Source organism: Anomaloglossus baeobatrachus, chromosome 12 (assembly GCF_048569485.1).
Source record: "Anomaloglossus baeobatrachus isolate aAnoBae1 chromosome 12, aAnoBae1.hap1, whole genome shotgun sequence".
In the NCBI taxonomy this organism is placed as follows: Eukaryota; Metazoa; Chordata; class Amphibia; order Anura; family Aromobatidae; genus Anomaloglossus; species Anomaloglossus baeobatrachus.
In genome coordinates this window covers 68,930,859-68,949,768 of record NC_134364.1, presented here as the reverse complement: position 1 = coordinate 68,949,768, position 18,910 = coordinate 68,930,859, and the positions used below count along the sequence as shown (strand labels likewise).

At 45.6% G+C, this 18,910-nt stretch overlaps 1 protein-coding gene across 1 annotated transcript in view; it reads right to left on the bottom strand.

Moving 5' to 3' along the window:
- CCDC85C (coiled-coil domain containing 85C) overlaps positions 1-18,910 on the bottom strand; it is a 125,351-nt gene that overhangs the window by 53,014 nt on the left and 53,427 nt on the right. The gene's annotated exons all lie outside the window — the stretch shown is intronic.

The window sequence follows — 18,910 nt, the reverse complement described above, 5'->3', positions numbered from 1 at the left end:
ATCTTTGGAACAACCTCCTATCAAATTCCTTCAAAAACTGTATAGAAATGTCAAGTGTACCTAGAAGAATTGATGAAGACGAAGGGCGGTCACCAGATATTGATTGGATTTAGATTTCTCTTTTGTTGGCTCACATTGTTAAATGTTGAAAACAAACAATTAACACTTGTATTTTTTTAAATATTATTAAATTATAGCATTTTTTTCCACAACTGTCTAAAAAAATTGGGAACAGTACTGTATACAAGATCAATCTGTGAAAACAAAGTGGGTTATCCATTCCATGCAAAAAAACCCAAACTGGTGAATTCATCTGCCCATGTGAACAGGTGGCAAAGATTTGGATCAAGAGCAAATGAGGGCACCTGTTCATATGGACAGGTAAATATACCAGTTCTTTGCTCAAATTTGCTATTGAGTGTTGCCCCCTCCCTTTTTTTGTTTTGTTTGTTGATATAGAAGTGATATATTTTAATGGGTTGTAGTAATCTTCTTTGTGCAGCAGGGTACGGGGGGGGGAATATTTGGCCATTTCCGGGGCGAATGAACAAATGGATGGATGAATGAATGAATGAATGACTAAATAAATAAATGACTGAACTAATGAATGGATGGATGGATGGATAATTAAGTCAATGGATGGATGAATGAATAAATGGATGAATGCATTAATTAATGGATAGACGAATGAATGGATGGATAAATGAATGAATTAATTAATTATTGGATGAATCAATCAATGTATGAATGAATGAATGAATGAATGGATGGATGGATAGATGGATAATTGAATCAATGGATGGATGAATGAATAAATGGATGAATGCATTAATTAATGGATAGATGAATGAATGAATGGATGGATAAATGAATGAATGAATTAATGGATGAATTAATGAATCAATCAATGGATGAATTAATGAATGAATGGATGGATGGATGGATGGATGGATGGATGGATAGATGGATAGTTGGATGAATGAATGAATGAATGAATGTCTTATCTCAACTGGGACACTGGAAGGTTTCCGCAGATCTGAGGCGTCAGGCACCAGGTACCTCCTCTAAGGCGCTTACTATATTAATCATATGACTCATCTGGAAAATATTATAACACTGGCACTTTTCTTCCCTTATGTTCAAGACCGATCAAAGGTGACGCCCAGGCAAGAAGTTTCCTATTAGGAATGTGGGAAAATGAGAATGTGACATACTTAAAGATTACAGACGAGGATTCTGGGTAATCCAAAATTCTGAATCCCCCTCACCCCCACCCTCCCCAAATAATGTCCTCTATTGTAGTACCATTGGTAATCTTAATCAGACTATTATAATAAGCATTAACTGTTTGTAGCTGGTTATATAGTAGAGCTAAAACAGTTGTCTAGATGGATAAACATTGACAGACTCCGCTCTACTACATCAGACCTAGCCCCTCACCTCGCCCCTATTGTTTGAATATCACTTCCAATAGTGCCATATATCAAACTCAGCTCTACCACATCAAATCAGTGACCCCAATGATGAGTTCAATTCTGGTATAGAACAAAGGGTTAACAGAACCCCCGCCAGCTCATACTCGCCCCATTAAGCCTCTTTATGACCCTCGTGCTGCCTTAATCCAGTCAACATGTGGCGGCACAGAGTCACATGACCCAGCGGCTCAGCCAAGCCGATTACTGGCTCCCGGTAGTCAAGTCTAGGGTACTGTGGTCTATACCATGGCGCGGCCTCACAGTCTGCCCGCGTTCCCTCACCACCTGTACCTGCTAATACCCTGCTGGGGGTAAGCACTCGCTTGGTGAAACACAAACTCAGCAAAGGCGTCATGTTATCATCTTGCTATAGGGGCTCCCGGGGCAGAAAATAATATAATGTTTGCAAAATTATAAGCATTCAATTCAGAAAGGGGGAGGATATGAGCCCGTGTGCCCGCCTGCTCATATATACCCACTTCTGCTGCCCATACCAGTTACCTATCAGCCACATTTCCACCGAACAACGCTACCGACACAACTTTTCATAAACTGCACACCGACGGTACGGTCAGTAACTCCAACTGGAAATATGAAATCTATAAACTGACAACAGGGCGTTACCATTCCATTGTCAATGGGGAGTGTCTACATAGTCTGCAAAGAAAAACAGGAATGGCGTGTGCAGATTTGCATAAAGCTCCTGAATTATTTTTTATTTATTAAACCATACGTGCAACATTCTATAGTGTCATCTGGTGGAGGAGAGCGGTGCACGCCGTGTGGAGGTTATTATTATTATTTATTACACTTCGGTGACATCCCTCTATAGGCCATGACCAGCGCCTGGGATCCGCACACTACACACCCAATTTTCACCCCTTACGCATCTGTACCCACTTTTTTTGAGAGGAGCCAGAAATCTCCATTCATCAACTCTGGTTTTGATCTATTCATCTAACTTTTCTCATCCATTTATCCATCAGCTCACCATAAACCCATTCACTCACCCACACATGCATCTACTCATCTATTTGTCCATCCATCTTTCCTGCCATCCATCCATGCATATGATCATCCGTTCACCCATCCATCTATCCTCCCATCTGTTCATCCATCCATTTTTCCGGTGATCCATCCATCTTTCCAACCATTCCTGAAATCATCTATTTATACATCTGCTCATCCACTCACCTATCCACCCATCCATCTATCCTTCTATCTCTCCGGAGATCCATCTGCACACCCATCCATCTATCTTTCCGGCTATTCCGCCACTCATCCATGTATACATCTTCTCATCCATTTGCCCATCCATGCATCCACTCTTATTCCACTTGTCCAACCACCCATCCATCTATCCTCCCATCTGTTCATCCCTCCATCTTTCCGGCCATCTCTCCACTCATCTATTTATTGATCTGCTCAACCATTTGCCCATCCATGCATCCGCTCTTAATCCACCTGTCCATCTATCCATCCATCCTTCTGGCCATGCATCCAAATTTCTGCCCTGCCATCCATTTAGCCACCTATCCATCCATCTTCCTGTCCATCGATTCATCTTTTCGTCATCCATCTATCTGTCAAGCCATCCATCCAGCTATCCATCCAGCTATCCACACATCCATCAATCCAGCTTCCGCACATCCATCCATCCATCCATCCATCCACACATCCATCCATCCACACATCCATCAATCCAGCTTCCACACATCCATCCATCCATCCATCCAGCTATCCACACATCCATCAATCCAGCTTCCGCACATCCATCCATCCATCCATCCATCCACACATCCATCCATCCACACATCCATCAATCCAGCTTCCACACATCCATCCATCCATCCACACATCCATCCATCCACACATCCATCAATCCAGCTTCCGCACATCCATCCATCCATCCATCCATCCACACATCCATCCATCCACACATCCATCCATCCACACATCCATCAATCCAGCTTCCACACATCCATCCATCCACATATCCATCCATCCAGCTATCCACACATCCATCCATCCACACATCCATCCATCCACACATCCATCAATCCAGCTTCCACACATCCATCCATCCATCCATCCAGCTATCCGCACATCCATCCATTCATCCATCCATCCATCCATCTGCACATCCATCCATTCATCTATCTATCTGCACATCCATCCATCCAGCTATCCGCACATCCATCCATTCATCCATCCATCCATCTATCCGCACATCCATCCATTCATCCATCCATCCATCTATCTGCACATCCATCCATTCATCTATCTATCCGCACATCCATCCATCCAGCTATCCGCACATCCATCCATTCATCCATCCATCCATCTGCACATCCATCCATTCATCTATCTATCCGCACATCCATCCATCCATCCAGCTATCCGCACATCCATCCATCCATCCATCCATCCATCCATCCATCTGCACATCCATCCATTCATCTATCTATCCGCACATCCATCCATCCATCCATCCAGCTATCCGCACATCCATCCATTCATCCATCCATCCAGCCATCCAGCTATCTGCACATCCATCCATTCATCTATCTATCCGCACATCCATCCATCCATTCCTCTATCCGCACATCTATCCATCTGCACATCCATCCATCTATCCACACATCCATCCGCACATCCATCCATCTATCTATCCACCGAGCTTTGTGCACATCCATCCATCCGCACATCCATCCATCTCACCATCCATCCATCCATCGATCTGTAGAGGTCTGCACTTTTTCGGCGATTCTCCCAGACATTTTGGTTGGGTTGGCCTGTATGGAGTAAATCAGACAGATCATTACTTGAAATTGACGTAACCACGGCCCTTACGCCATTTTGAGCGTGGCTGTAATATTTCTGATAATACTAGAGGTGACATCTTTAATTCTTCATACTTCTAGGCTTTTCACATCCCCTCATTTCTGTGTGGCAGTAGAGAAACAGCCAATATGGCCACCACTGTCCAACTCTCCTGAATGGTCTCCAATGGCGACCATCATGACGGCTTGTGACTAAATACAGAGAACGTCGTATACGTCATGAGGTATCAGACAAGCTGTCTGAACAATTAATATCAGAGTCAATTCTTCATTTTGTTTAACAGGAAATGGCGGAAACATGTAATTTATGAGGTAAATATTGTGTTCCGGCACTAACCGCACACGGAGAGGCGACGGTCTAATTACACGTAGCGTCGATTAATGAGACATCATTGTACAATGCGGCTAATTACTGTGTGTGTTGACGGCGCGAGACCTCTGTGCAAATATAGGGCTCCTACTGCTCGCAGAGCGGAGAGACAACATGGCACCCGCAGGAGAGAGAGGAAAACAGGAAGATGGCCAGAAGGAAGGAACAAAACGCACCAGGGCAGCAGACGTGACGTACAGAGGTTCAGGGGATGTGGGAGACATCACAATTATGGCCGATCAGCTGCAGATAAACCTTCTTTCTTTCTAATGGCTTTCTGCATGTTTAGATCCACTTTGCTCATGGCCTAACGATAGCTATCAATCCCTTCTCTCGATTTATCCATAAATACACACATCATTCTAGACATAGATGTAGATGGATTGATACCATCTGTATATATAATTATATATGCTGATAAATATTATACAGATAACTATCCATCTATCTATTGGTACAGAGCGGTCTAGAATCATCTATATCCATCTATGTACCAATATATATCTTGCTAATTATCTGTGTCTATCTACATAATATCTATGGATAGTGGACAAGAGTGTCCTGCCTACAGTCAGGCATGGTGGTGAAAGGTCATGGTTTGGGGCTTCATGAGTGCTGCCGGTTGTGGGGGCTACAGATCATTGAGGGAACCATAAATGCCGACATGTCCTGTGACATCCTGCAGCCGAGCATTATTCATATTCCAACATAACAACCCCAAACACTTCCAAGACAACCACTGCCTTGCCAAAGAATCTGAGCGTAAAGGTGCTGGACTGACCAAGCGTCTCCAGACCTAAACCCTATGGGGCATCTGTGGGGCCTCCTCAAACGGAAGGTGGAGGAGCACAAGGTCTCCAACATCAACCAGCTCCGTGATGTCGTCATGGAAGATAGAAAAGGATCCAGCCATCCATCTATCTAAGCATTCACCCAGCCATCCATCTATACATAGATAAGCAGGTATACACGTTGATAAGCAGGTATACACTTAAAAAAGCAGGTATACATGTAAAAAAGCAAGTATACACGTAGAAAAGCATGTATACATGTAGATAAGTAGGTATACACATAGATAAGCAGGTATACATGTAGATAAGTAGGTATTCCATAGATAAGTAGGTATACAGTACATATAGATAAATAGGTAGACACGTAGATAAGTAGGCATAACATTGATAAGTAGGTATACATATAGATAAGTAGGTATATAGGTAGATAAGTAGGTATACATGTAGATAAGTATACATATAAATAAGTATACATATAAATAAGTAGGTATACATATAGATAAGTAGGTGTACATATGGAAAGACACAAAGATAAAGCATAAGCATCCATCTATAGATAGATAACGAGATAACTCTTCATGTGCATGTATCTGCCTGTCTGTCCTCCTGCCTATGCACAGTACATTGTGCCCCCCGGCCGCCCTCCCTCTCCCTGTGGCATCACTGGTATCAGCCTGTGGAGAAGTCACTTTCCTCGGGCTGACGATCACGCCTGACTTATCTCTGCTGCATGGATTAAGACTCCAGTCAAGGGCAGGGTGGCTGGCCTGGCATCTTCCCATCTGTGCCGTGGGCAAGGAGGAGTTTTCGCTTGTATGTCACTCTGGGGAGATCTGTCTGACAGAAGCGGCACAGACAGGAGTAGACACCATTCTGACTGCTGACACGGCTTCACAGAAAGCAGCGCTGCATCCTACAAGGTGCCCTATAGCTGTGCCCGCTGTACCCTGCACCCAGCCGTCCATAGAGGATCCTGCGCTTTTTGTTACATGCCATGAACCATAATGAGATATAACATACCTAATAAAAGTATAACCTCAGACCATAACACAAAGCCTCAATGTAAAGCCAGATCATTGGGATCTGTGCGGATTCTCTGGGATCGGTCACAGCTGCTCACAGTCATCTCAGTTATCACTATTTTTTGTTTTGGGTTATTTTTAAATGTGTCCCTAAATATTATTTCTATACGGAGCCCAAAGAACACTGCCATACAGTGCTCAAAAAACACGGCCATACAGTGCTCAAAAAACACGGCCATACAGTGCTCAAAAAACACTGCCATACAGTGCTCAAAAAACACGGCCATACAGTGCTCAAAAAACACGGCCATACAGTGCTCAAAAAACACGGCCATACAGTGCTCAAAAAACACGGCCATACAGTGCTCAAAAAACACGGCCATACAGTGCTCAAAAAACACGGCCATACAGTGCTCAAAAAACACGGCCATACAGTGCTCAAAAAACACGGCCATACAGTGCCCAAAAAACACGGCCATACAGTGCCCAAAAAACACGGCCATACAGTGCTCAAAAAACACGGCCATACAGTGCTCAAAAAACACGGCCATACCGTGCTCAAAAAACACGGCCATACCGTGCTCAAAAAGCACGGCCATACAGTGCTCAAAAAACACGGCCATACAGTGCTCAAAAAACACGGCCATACAGTGCTCAAAAAACACGGCCATACAGTGCTCAAAAAACACGGCCATACAGTGCTCAAAAAACACGGCCATACAGTGCCCAAAAAACACGGCCATACAGTGCCCAAAAAACACGGCCATACCGTGCCCAAAAAACACTGCCATACCGTGCCCAAAGAACACTGCCATACCGTGCCCAAAGAACACTGCCATACTGTGCCCAAAGAACACTGCCATACTGTGCCCAAAGAACACTGCCATACTGTGCCCAAAGAACACTGCCATACTGTGCCCAAAGAACACTGCCATACTGTGCCCAAAGAACACTGCCATACAGTGCTCAAAGAACACTGCCATACCGTGCCCAAAGAACACTGCCATACCGTGCCCAAAGAACACTGAGATACTGTGCCCAAAGAACACTGCCATACTGTGCCCAAAGAACACTGCCATACAGTGCTCAAAGAACACTGCCATACAGTGCTCAAAGAACACTGCCATACAGTGCTCAAAGAACACTGCCATACAGTGCTCAAAGAACACTGTCATACTGTGCCCAAAGAACACTGCCATATAGAGCTCATAGAACAATGGAATACGGCGCCCAAAGGATACTGCCATATAGAGCTCAAAGAACACTGCCAGACAGTGCTCAAAGGACACTGCTATACGTTTCTCTAAGAACAATGTAATACAGTGCTCAAAGCTCACTGCCATACAGTGCTCAAAGAACAATGGAATAAGGTGCCCAAAGAATACTGCCATACTGTGCCCAAAGAACACTGCCATACTGTGCCCAAAGAACACTGCCATACGGTGCTCAGAGATCACTGCCATATGGTGCTGAAAGAACAATGGAATACGATGCTCAAAGCTCACTGCCATACTGTGCCCAAAGAACACTGCAATACGGTGCTCAAAGCTCACTGCCATACAGTGCTCAAAGATCACTTCCATACAGTACTCAAAGAACACTTCCATATTGTGCTCAAAGACCACTGCCATATGGTGCTTAAAGAACACTGCCATGCGATGCTCAAAGGACACTGCAATACGGTGCCCAAAGAACACTGCAATACGGTGCCCAAAGAACACTGCCATACAGTAACCAAAGAACACTGCAATACGGTGCTCAAAGAACACTGCAATACTGTGACCAAAGACCACTGCCATATGGTGCTCAAAGAACACTGGCATATAGTGCATAAATAACACAGATATATAGTACTCAATAACACTAACATTGTGCTAAAAGAATACTGACAAAGTAAGTTAAAAAAAAATACCACCACCTAGCGTTCAACAACACATAGAGCTGAAATATTACTGCTATCTGATCATTAGAAATCAGCGTTATTTCAGCACTATATGTCAGTATTATTTGATCATTCTAAACAGTATTTGCTGAGAACTTGCCGGTGTATGAGCGAGCATAATATAGCACTGCCATATTGTGCTCACTCACATTGTAGCAGCCATTGTACCCATACAATAAGAACACATCAACAACAGAGAAAGCAGAATTCCCAAGGTCACAGAGTTCATGCGGATACAGATCCGAGCGCAGAAGATAATAACGCAGATAGACTGTGAGGATTTGGGTTATTCGGAGAATTTCTCCTTGTGGTTCAGTCACATCCTGAATAATACAAGGTTTTGTCTGCGCTGGAGACAGTCACCCGGAGCCCGCATCGCCCCGGTAAGTGATACCTGCAATGTATCCCTGCGGAGACAAAGCCCAGCCTGCAGGGCCGTGACCAGCGGCAATCACAGTGTTATGGCAGCGCAGGTGGAGCCTTTATTTTCTACATTTTATTTTGCAGCTTTACAAACTTGCTGATCTATCAGGTATATCAGTAGGAGGGGGCTCCAGAGTGAGCACAAAACAGGGCTCCAATGGTCGTTACACGCCCTGTCCACCTATGGAGAGAGTTACATCACCCACCGAGAAGGTAGAGGGGCTAACGGATTTGGGCCCCCTTCCCTTTCTCCATGGGCCCCAATAACTGCCTCTTCTGTAGGTATGCGCATCTGGAGTAATCCAGATGTCGCTGGCAGTACCACTTACCCTTTGAGAAGAGGCTGGAGTGAGGGGTGAGGATTCAGTAGGTGAGGGCACAGTCGTATGGTGGTACAGTGGACTGAGGAATATGGGTGAGGGCACAGCAGGTGAGGGTATAGCTGGATGTGCAGCGCTATGAACGGATTGAGGGTTACTGCAGGTTGTAGGCTTGTCGGAAGAGGTGGGTCTTCAGGTTCCTTCTGAAGTTTTCCACGGTAAGCAAGAGTCCGATATGTCAGGGTAGACCGTTCCAGAGTATGGGGGAGTTGCGGGAGAAATCTTGTATGTGATTGTGGGAAAAAAAAGATAAGAGGGCAGAAGGAGATCTTGTGAGAATTGGAGGTTGCATCCAGGTAAGTACCGGGAGACTAGGTCACAGATGTATGGAGGAGACAGGTTGTCTATGGCTTTATATGTCATGGATAGGTTTTTGAACTGGAGTCTTTGGGCAATGGGAAGCCAGTGAAGGGATTGGCAGAGAGGAGAGACCGGGGAATAGTGAGGGGACAGGTGGTTTAATCGGGCCGCAGAGTTTAGAATCGGTTGTAAGGGTGCAAGAATGCTACAAGGGATGCCACAAAGCAGGAGGTTGCAGTAGTCAAGGTGGGAGATGATCAGGGCATGCACTAGTGGTTTTGCAGATTCTTGTTTAACGAACGTACAGATAAGGGAAATGTTTTTTGAGTTGGAGGCGGCATAAGGCGAAGAGGGCTTAGATGTGTGGTTTGAAGGAGAGAGCAGAGTCATGGGTCACCCCGAGGCAACAAGCTTGTGAGACTGGGGAGAGAGAACAGCCATTGTCTTTGATGATGGATGGATGGATAGGTCAGTCGGGGGGGGGGGGGTGGGGGGGGGGGGATCGGGTTGAGTGAGGAGGAAAGAATGTATTCCGCTTTGTCCATGCTAAGTTTTAGAAATCGAGCAGAGAAAAAGGATGAAATAGCGGACAGACATTATGGGATTTTGGCTGGTAAGGAGATGTCGGATCCAGAGAGGTAGATCTGCGTATCATCAGTGTAGAGGTAATAATGAAAGCCGTGGGACTCTATGAGCTGTCCCAGGCCAAAGGTGTAGATGGAGAACAGCAGGGGTCCAAGAACTGAACCTTGGGGAACCCCGCGACAGATAGGGGGCGAGATAAGGAAGTGGTGTGAGAGTGGGAGACCCTGAATGTCCGGTCTGTCAGGTATGAGGAGATCCAAGATAGGGACAAGTCTGCATACCTCCCAACCGTCCCGGATACAGCGGGACTATCACGCTTTGCATTGTTTGTCCCGTTGCCACGAGCGGGACGGCCGTCTCCCGGGCTCCGCCCACCCACTCTCTCCCCGCCTCCCTGCTTTTCCCTCCTACCATCCTAACACGTGAACAGAGAGGAGCGCGCTGCCCGAAACTAGTCTCTGTCTCTGTGCTGCTGCTAAGGTATGTAGAATCTCCCCAGCGCTGATTCCCCTCCCCTCCCCTCCCCTCCCGGCCGGAGCCTCTCTCTGCGGTCGGCCGGCCGCCTGTCTCTGCGGGCGGACGGCCGCCTGTCTCTGCGGGCGGACGGCCGCCTGTCTCTGCGGGCGGACGGCCGCCTCTCTGTGCGGGCGGACGGCCGCCTCTCTGTGCGGGCGGACGGCCGCCTCTCTGTGCGGGCGGACGGCCGCCTCTCTGTGCGGGCGGACGGCCGCCTCTCTGTGCGGGCGGCCCGCCGTCTCACTGTGCGGTCGGCCGGCCGCCTGTCTCTGCGGGCGGACGGCCGCCTCTCTGTGCAGGCGGCCCGCCTTCTCACTGTGCGTGCGGCCGGCCGCCTCTCTGTGCGTGCGGCCGGCCGCCTCTCTGTGCGTGCGGCCGGCCGCCTCTCTGTGCGTGCGGCCGGCCGCCTCTCTGTGCGTGCGGCCGGCCGCCTCTCTGTGCGTGCGGCCCGCGCCTGTCTGTGCGGGCGCCCCCCGCCGCCTGTCTGTGCGGGCGCCCCCCGCCGCCTGTCTGTGCGGGTGCCCCCCGCCGCCTGTATGTGCGGGCGCCCCCCCGCCGCCTGTATGTGCGGGCGCCCCCCGCCGCCTGTATGTGCGGGCGCCCCCCGCCGCCTGTATGTGCGGGCGCCCCCCGCCGCCTGTCTGTGCGGGAGGCCGGCCGCCTGTCTGTGAAGGTGACCGGCCGCCTCTCTGTTCGGGCCGCCTCTCTGTGCGGCGGCCCGCCACCTGTCTGTGCGAGCGCCCCCCTGCCGCCTGTCTGTGCGGGCGCCCCCCTGCTGCCTGTCTGTGCGGGCGCCCCCCTGCCGCCTGTCTGTGCGGGCGCCCCCCTGCCGCCTGTCTGTGCGGGCGCCCCCCTGCCGCCTGTCTGTGCGGGCGGCCGGCCGCCTGTCTGTGAAGGCGACCGGCCGCCTCTCTGTTCGGGCTGCCTCTTAATAAAATAATAATAATAATAATACTGTTTTTCAACTCCTTTAATAGTCTCCACTACAACTGCATCTCAGTTGTTTCATTTAAAATAAAAAATAGTGGCCTGCAGAGCTGAAATCACAAAGATTCGGTCACTGTCCAAATACTTCTGGTCCCAACGGTTGCTGACGTTCTGATCCCTGGGACTCCAATTAATCCCTAGAATGGCGCTCTGACAATGAAATTTTGCAACCACATCCTGACTGGAGAAGAGTTGCACATGCGCGGACATTCATGGTCTATGGTACTGCCGAGTGCAGCGTTCAACCATTTCCGGCAGTCCTATAGACAATGAATGGAGTGGAGGGGCACATGCGCTGACATTCATGGTCTACGGCACTGCCGAGTACAGTGTTCAGATATTTCCGAGTGGAGGTCAGACATTTTTGGGTAAATCCTCTTTACTCTCCAAACAGCAGCTGGTACATTTAACACTAGAAGTCCCAGAAATTTCGAGCACCATAGGGTTCCAATGGTAAAAATGTCAAATGACCCCTTTATGGGACTTCTAGTGTTGAAGTGGTATTCCTATCCGAGGAGCTGCTGGCATTTTCCATCTGATCTCTGGGCCCCTCAATGATCTTGCAAACGGGAGTGGATGCAGTGATGGATAGGGCTGGCCGCAGTCCCCTGCACAGTTCATGTATGAGATATCTGGAAGGTGTAAGATCTCTCACTATGGTCAAATGTTGGAACTGCCCTTTAAACACTATAATGTAAATCGTTCACTAAGACAATGTTCAGGGTTCAGCTCCATGAAGCTGCTGTATAGCGATAGCGAGAACAGATGTTATTACATTCAGCCTCTTAGACAGGCGCTCACTCCTCAGAGACTCATGTGACATATTACACCGCCAGGACCCTTCATCACCGTCAAATAAGAAGTCCCAGAACAAAGGACGACAAGTATGGCGGGTTATCTCCTTGTTACGGCCGCAGGTGGGTATAATGAGGAGCAGCACTGATATATCTCTGCATTGTGCAACTGTAAAAACAAGCTGGTAACAAGCATCCTCCATGTTCGGACCTTTAGCGATAAACTTCAAGAAGTCACTTTCCCTGCAGCAACCCCGCAGGACAAAAGAAGTATTACACCATTCACATTAAAATCAATGCCCACTCTATGTACATGTGGGGTCCTCCAGAGCAAGAGAGACTCTGATAGGTCTATAAGAAATAATATTCAGAATTATTCAGGTTTGTTTTAAAAAAAAAACAAAAAAAACCACATTAAAATAAACAAAGAATCCAGGGATATTGTTTTTGGCCTCCCAACCCATGTTTGCGCCTATCACCTCTGTAAAAGGGATTTCTCAATCGTCAGCTTTTATTACACTGTTTTTTTTGGGGGGGTGGGTTTTCTCCCCCCTTGTTTAGCATGTCATCTGGCTCAGTTTATTTTTCTCCTGTCCTTGGATATGACACAGGCCTGCTGTGCTTTATGCTTTTACTATAAAAGGGGGATGGGAAGGGGTCAACACAAATAAACAGCTCCCACTGTTTAGAGAACAACAGGAAAAATAAGCAAATAATGAAATTAAATATATTATATATATATATACACACACACACACACACAAATATATATATTTTATTTATAATATATATTTATAATATATATATATATATATTTTATTTATAATATATATATATATATATATATATATATATATATATATATATATATATATATATATATATATATATATATATATATATATATATATATATATATATATATATATATATATGTATATACACACATATACATACATATATATAATATATATATATGAATTAAAAAGTTATCTTAGGGCAGATCAGCCCTTTAATAAGGCCGGACCCTCCCAATACTGAGCAGACAGCCTGGATTTGTAATGAATGGCGATTTTACTGCTCCCAATTATTCAAGGTATCGCTCCTCTGCGCCTGCCGCCTCATCAAAGTAATGGCCCCAGATTTATCTCTCAATGTGTTCCCTGGCATAATTTTGCTTTGTTCCCCTCCTGATAAATCTGCGGAGGCTCGGGCGGACCAGTCAGGAAAAAAGAAAAAAAAGACGACCATAAATAAAGAATTTTATGGGCTAATGAGCAGAACATCTGCATTTTAGTCTTTGTGCCGCTTCCAAGAGACATTTCTAGAACATTTTGGATTGGATCAAACCCGTCTCAACCCGACGGCCACTGAAACCTGCCAATAGAAACACAAGGCAAAAAAAAAAAAAGGCCTCCGAGATGTCAGATTTAATACTCCAAAATAACATTGCTGGAATGGGCTCTAAATAAAGAACTGAAATAGAAACATGACCAGTGATGGCAACTCAATGGCAAGTATTAAAGGGGTTGTCCAGAACTACGGTATCTCATAGGTAGCATAAACACCCAGTAGACACAAAAGACCCCCCAAAATGTGCTATTACTATGTTTTCCAGAAAATAAGACATACCCGAAAAAGAAGCCCTAGAATTATTTTTAGGGATTTTTGGAGTATGCTTGAAATAAGCCCTACTCCAAAAATAAGCCCTAGTTACAGTAGGGGTCGGCATTAGGTGTAGTCAAACGGCTCGATTTCTCAGAGCCCCTGCTCTCTTAGGAACCCCAGCATTTGCATTCCGAGGATAAGATTGCTTAAGGACCTTTGGTGACCAGTCATGTGATCAAAGGTCTCTTAATTCCAGGAGTCTAAAACAACTGAACAGGAGAAGGGCTGGCAAGCAGGACTAGCATTAGGGGGCAATTTCACACTGGAGCCATTCTCCTAGGGGTCTCATCCTGATGAGGAGACTGGTTAAGGACCTTTGTGACACCATGGTTATGTGACTGCGTTGCCACCAAAAGGTTTTTTAATTAAAGGAGTCTAAAGCTAAAGATGAGACAGGCTGGTATGTGTGTGGATGGATGGATGGATGGATGGATGGATGGATGGATGGATGGATACACACAGGATTAGGAGAGTTATGTGGATGTTCCAGAATGTGATATAACTATATGTTTGTTCCAGAATAAATGTGGATTGTTGTTCCTGAAAAAAATAAGACATCCCATTAAAATAAGTCCTAACCCATCTTTTGTAGCAAAAAATAATATAAGACCTTGTCTTATTTTCGGAAGAACAAGGTACAAGGTCATTAGGCCACTGAATGTACACAGTATAGAGAATCTGGACAGCACAGTGTCATGAACCGAGTCGTGGTTGTTCTCGGTACTGCAGTTCACGTTAATAGGAGCTGAGCTGCAGTACCGTGGCCGATCACTACACGGTGTACAGAGCACTAATCAATTACACGTTCAGCCAATGGTCAACTGCAGCCACGCCCCCTTTTACGGACAAGGGGAGAGGCTCCTGCAGAAGTTACTTGCCACACAGGTCAGTGAGGAGCGTGGATATGCCTAAACTCCTGGGATACACAGAGATTATATATATATATATATATATATATATATATATATTAATTATATAATATATTACATATATATACATATATATATATATATATATATACATATATATTATATAATATATTGCATATATATATATATATTATATATATATATATATATATATACACACACATATATGTGTGTGTATGTATATATCTACCCATATCGGAAGAGCTGAGACAAAGTGCCAGAACTGGCACCTCTAATGTGATGTGCTACTTCTGGGAAAGCTGCGTGCTGCTATTTTTAGGCTAGGAAGGGCCCAATAAACATGAGACCTTCCCAGCCTGATAATACCAGCCCCCCCAACTGTCTGCTTTACCTTTGTTGATTATGAAAGAGGGGAGACCAAGTGTTTGTTTTTTTGTTTTTTTTTTTTATTAAATTATTTACTTAGCTAAATAGCTGTACAAAATATCTAACACCTTTGCGCATTTTTAGCACATAAAAATCACTAATTTCTTGAATGCATTCAATTCTGGTCCGTGTCACATGGTCGGCACATGGATGACCCCCGGATGTCATCCATGTGTTTTTCACGGACCTATAGACTTCTATTGGCCCATGTGTCAATAAAAAATGGACACGTCTCTGTGTGGATCACACGGACACACAGGTCTTCTATTGATGGAGTTACTGGGATGACAACATCAGGGAGCACAATTAGCAGCGATCCATTGTGGGCAGCAAACAGTCCATTGTCCACCAAGCGTCACAAATCTACAGGCGTGAATACTTATAGGCCCTCATTCACAAATTCCGCCATTCCCAAACATTTCTCCATCCCCCAGGGTAAACTATCTGAGTGAGCAGAGAATGAACTCATTTCTGCAGATTCGTCAAATCTCCTGGGAGATGTTGGAAGGGGTTAACCTCCCAGTGGGGGGGGGGGCATCCACAGCACCGGGACCTATTCACACTAACAGCACGGATGTGGAGTAGAAACTTCTTGATAATCTGGGGAACTCATTACACTGATCACAGAAAGATGTCAGACCCCACAGTGGACGAGTGCGCACCCCCCCCCCATGTGTCACCAACCCTGAATCTTGTCATTACACCGGCTATTATTCCACAGGAGCCCATGTCCCCATCTATAGAGACGGACGGGGTCCGGCTTCATACTATCCTTCCATCTGCGCAATATCTATCTCATATCCACCTACTGCATCAAGTTCCATTTCTCTATCAATCTATTGTTCTCTCATATCACAGGTCGCTATCAATCTATTGTTCTCCCATATCACAGGTCGCTATCAATCTATTGTTCTCTCATATCACAGGTCGCTATCAATCTATTGTTCTCTCATATCACAGGTCGCTATGAATCTATTGTTCTCTCATATCACAGGTCGCTATCAATCTATTGTTCTCTCATATCACAGGTCGCTATCAATCTATTGTTCTCTCATATCACAGGTTGCTATCAATCTATTGTTCTCTCATATCACAGGTCTCTATCAATCTATTGTTCTCTCATATCACAGGTCGCTATCAATCTATTGTTCTCTTATATCACAGGTCGCTATCAATCTATTGTTCTCTCATATCACAGGTCGCTATCAATCTATTGTTCTCTCATATCACAGGTTGCTATCAATCTATTGTTCTCTCATATCACAGGTCTCTATCAATCTATTGTTCTCTCATATCACAGGTCTCTATCAATCTTTTGTTCTCTCATATCACAGGTCGCTATCAATCTATTGTTCTCTCATATCACAGGTCGCTATCAATCTATTGTTCTCTCATATCACAGGTCGCTATCAATCTATTGTTCTCTCATATCACAGGTCGCTATCAATCTATTGTTCTCTTATATCACAGGTCGCTATCAATCTATTGTTCTCTTATATCACAGGTCGCTATCAATCTAATGTTCTCTCATATCACAGATCCCGCTTATTTCCATCTGTTTCCATCATTTAACTATTATAGATTTTTCTGCCTATTTATCTATCTATCCATATATCTCACTATCCAGTTATTTTAGATCACACTAACAAAAGGTCCAGCTCTTTTTCTTTCATTTCCAAGTACAATATCTAACAATCTAGCTCCTAGTTAGTTATCTATCTATCCACCCATCCTTCCATGTGTTACACATCTATCTCTCCCTCAATCTCTCCATGTCCTATATATTTAGCTATCCTTCCATATGTTATCTATCATACCATCAATCCATGTCCTACCTATCCATCTATTTGCTTTCTTTCCATCCACCCAGGTGTTATTTCTCTATCAATCTTTCCATGTCCTATATATTTATCTATCCATGGTCTATTTATATATTATTCTATATATCCATCCAGCCTTCCATGTTCTTTCCATGTATCCATCCATCTATTCCTCTAGCTATCTATCCATCCATCCATCCCTCTATCTATCCATCCATCTATTCCTCTATCTATCCATCCATCCATCCATCCATCTATTCCTCTATCTATCCATCCATCCATCTATTCCTCTATCTATCTATCCATCCATCCATTCCTCTATCTATCTATCCATCCATCCATCCATCTATTCCTCTAGCTATCTATCCATCCATCCATTCCTCTATCTATCTATCCATCCATCCATCTATTCCTCTAGCTATCTATCCATCCATCCATTCCTCTATCTATCCATCCATCCATCCATCTATTCCTCTATCTATCCATCCATCCATCTATTCCTCTATCTATCCATCCATCCATCCATCTATTCCTCTATCTATCCATCCATTATCTATCTATCAATCCATGTTCTATCCCTCGATTTATCCATCTTTCCATGTTCTATCCATCCATCCATGTCCTTTGTTTCCTTCAATTACTTCTATCTCTAGATTAATATTATTTGTTCTTTTGTCCTTTTTTCTGAGGATCAGCGGTGCCCACTTATTCTAGTGCCATCTTCTGTAACCCTGGTAGAGTGTGGTGTAAGATGCCCCCTCAGCTGTGCTGGCTCCGGCAGTGAGTAACCCTCTCAGCGTCTTTGGTCGGATGCGCCCATATTGCCCACCCCATAGACATCTATCAGGCACGGTGAGATGGCATTGCCCACCCCATAGACCTCTATCAGGCACGGTGAGATGGCATTGCCCACCCCATAGACATCTATCAGGCACGGTGAGATGGCATTGCCCACCCCATAGACATCTATCAGGCACGGTGAGATGGCACTGCCCACCCCATAGACATCTATCAGGCACGGTGAGATGGCATTGCCCACCCCATAGACCTCTATCAGGCACGGTGAGATGGCATTGCCCACCCCATAGACCGGCACGGTGAGATGGCATTGCCCACCCCATAGACATCTATCAGGCACGGTGAGATGGCATTGCCCACCCCATAGACATCTATCAGGCACGGTGAGATGGCATTGCCCACCCCATACACATCTATCAGGCACGGTGAGATGGCATTGCCCACCCCATACACATCTATCAGGCACGGTGAGATGGCATTGCCCACCCCATAGACATCTATCAGGCACGGTGAGATGGCATTGCCCACCCCATACACATCTATCAGGCACGGTGAGATGGCATTGCCCACCCCATAGACAGGCACGGTGAGATGGCACTGCCCACCCCATACACATCTATCAGGCACGGTGAGATGGCATTGCCCACCCCATAGACAGGCACGGTGAGATGGCACTGCCCACCCCATACACATCTATCAGGCACGGTGAGATGGCATTGCCCACCCCATAGACAGGCACGGTGAGATGGCACTGCCCACCCCATACACATCTATCAGGCACGGTGAGATGGCATTGCCCACCCCATAGACCTCTATCAGGCACGGTGAGATGGCATTGCCCACCCCATAGACAGGCACGGTGAGATGGCATTGCCCACCC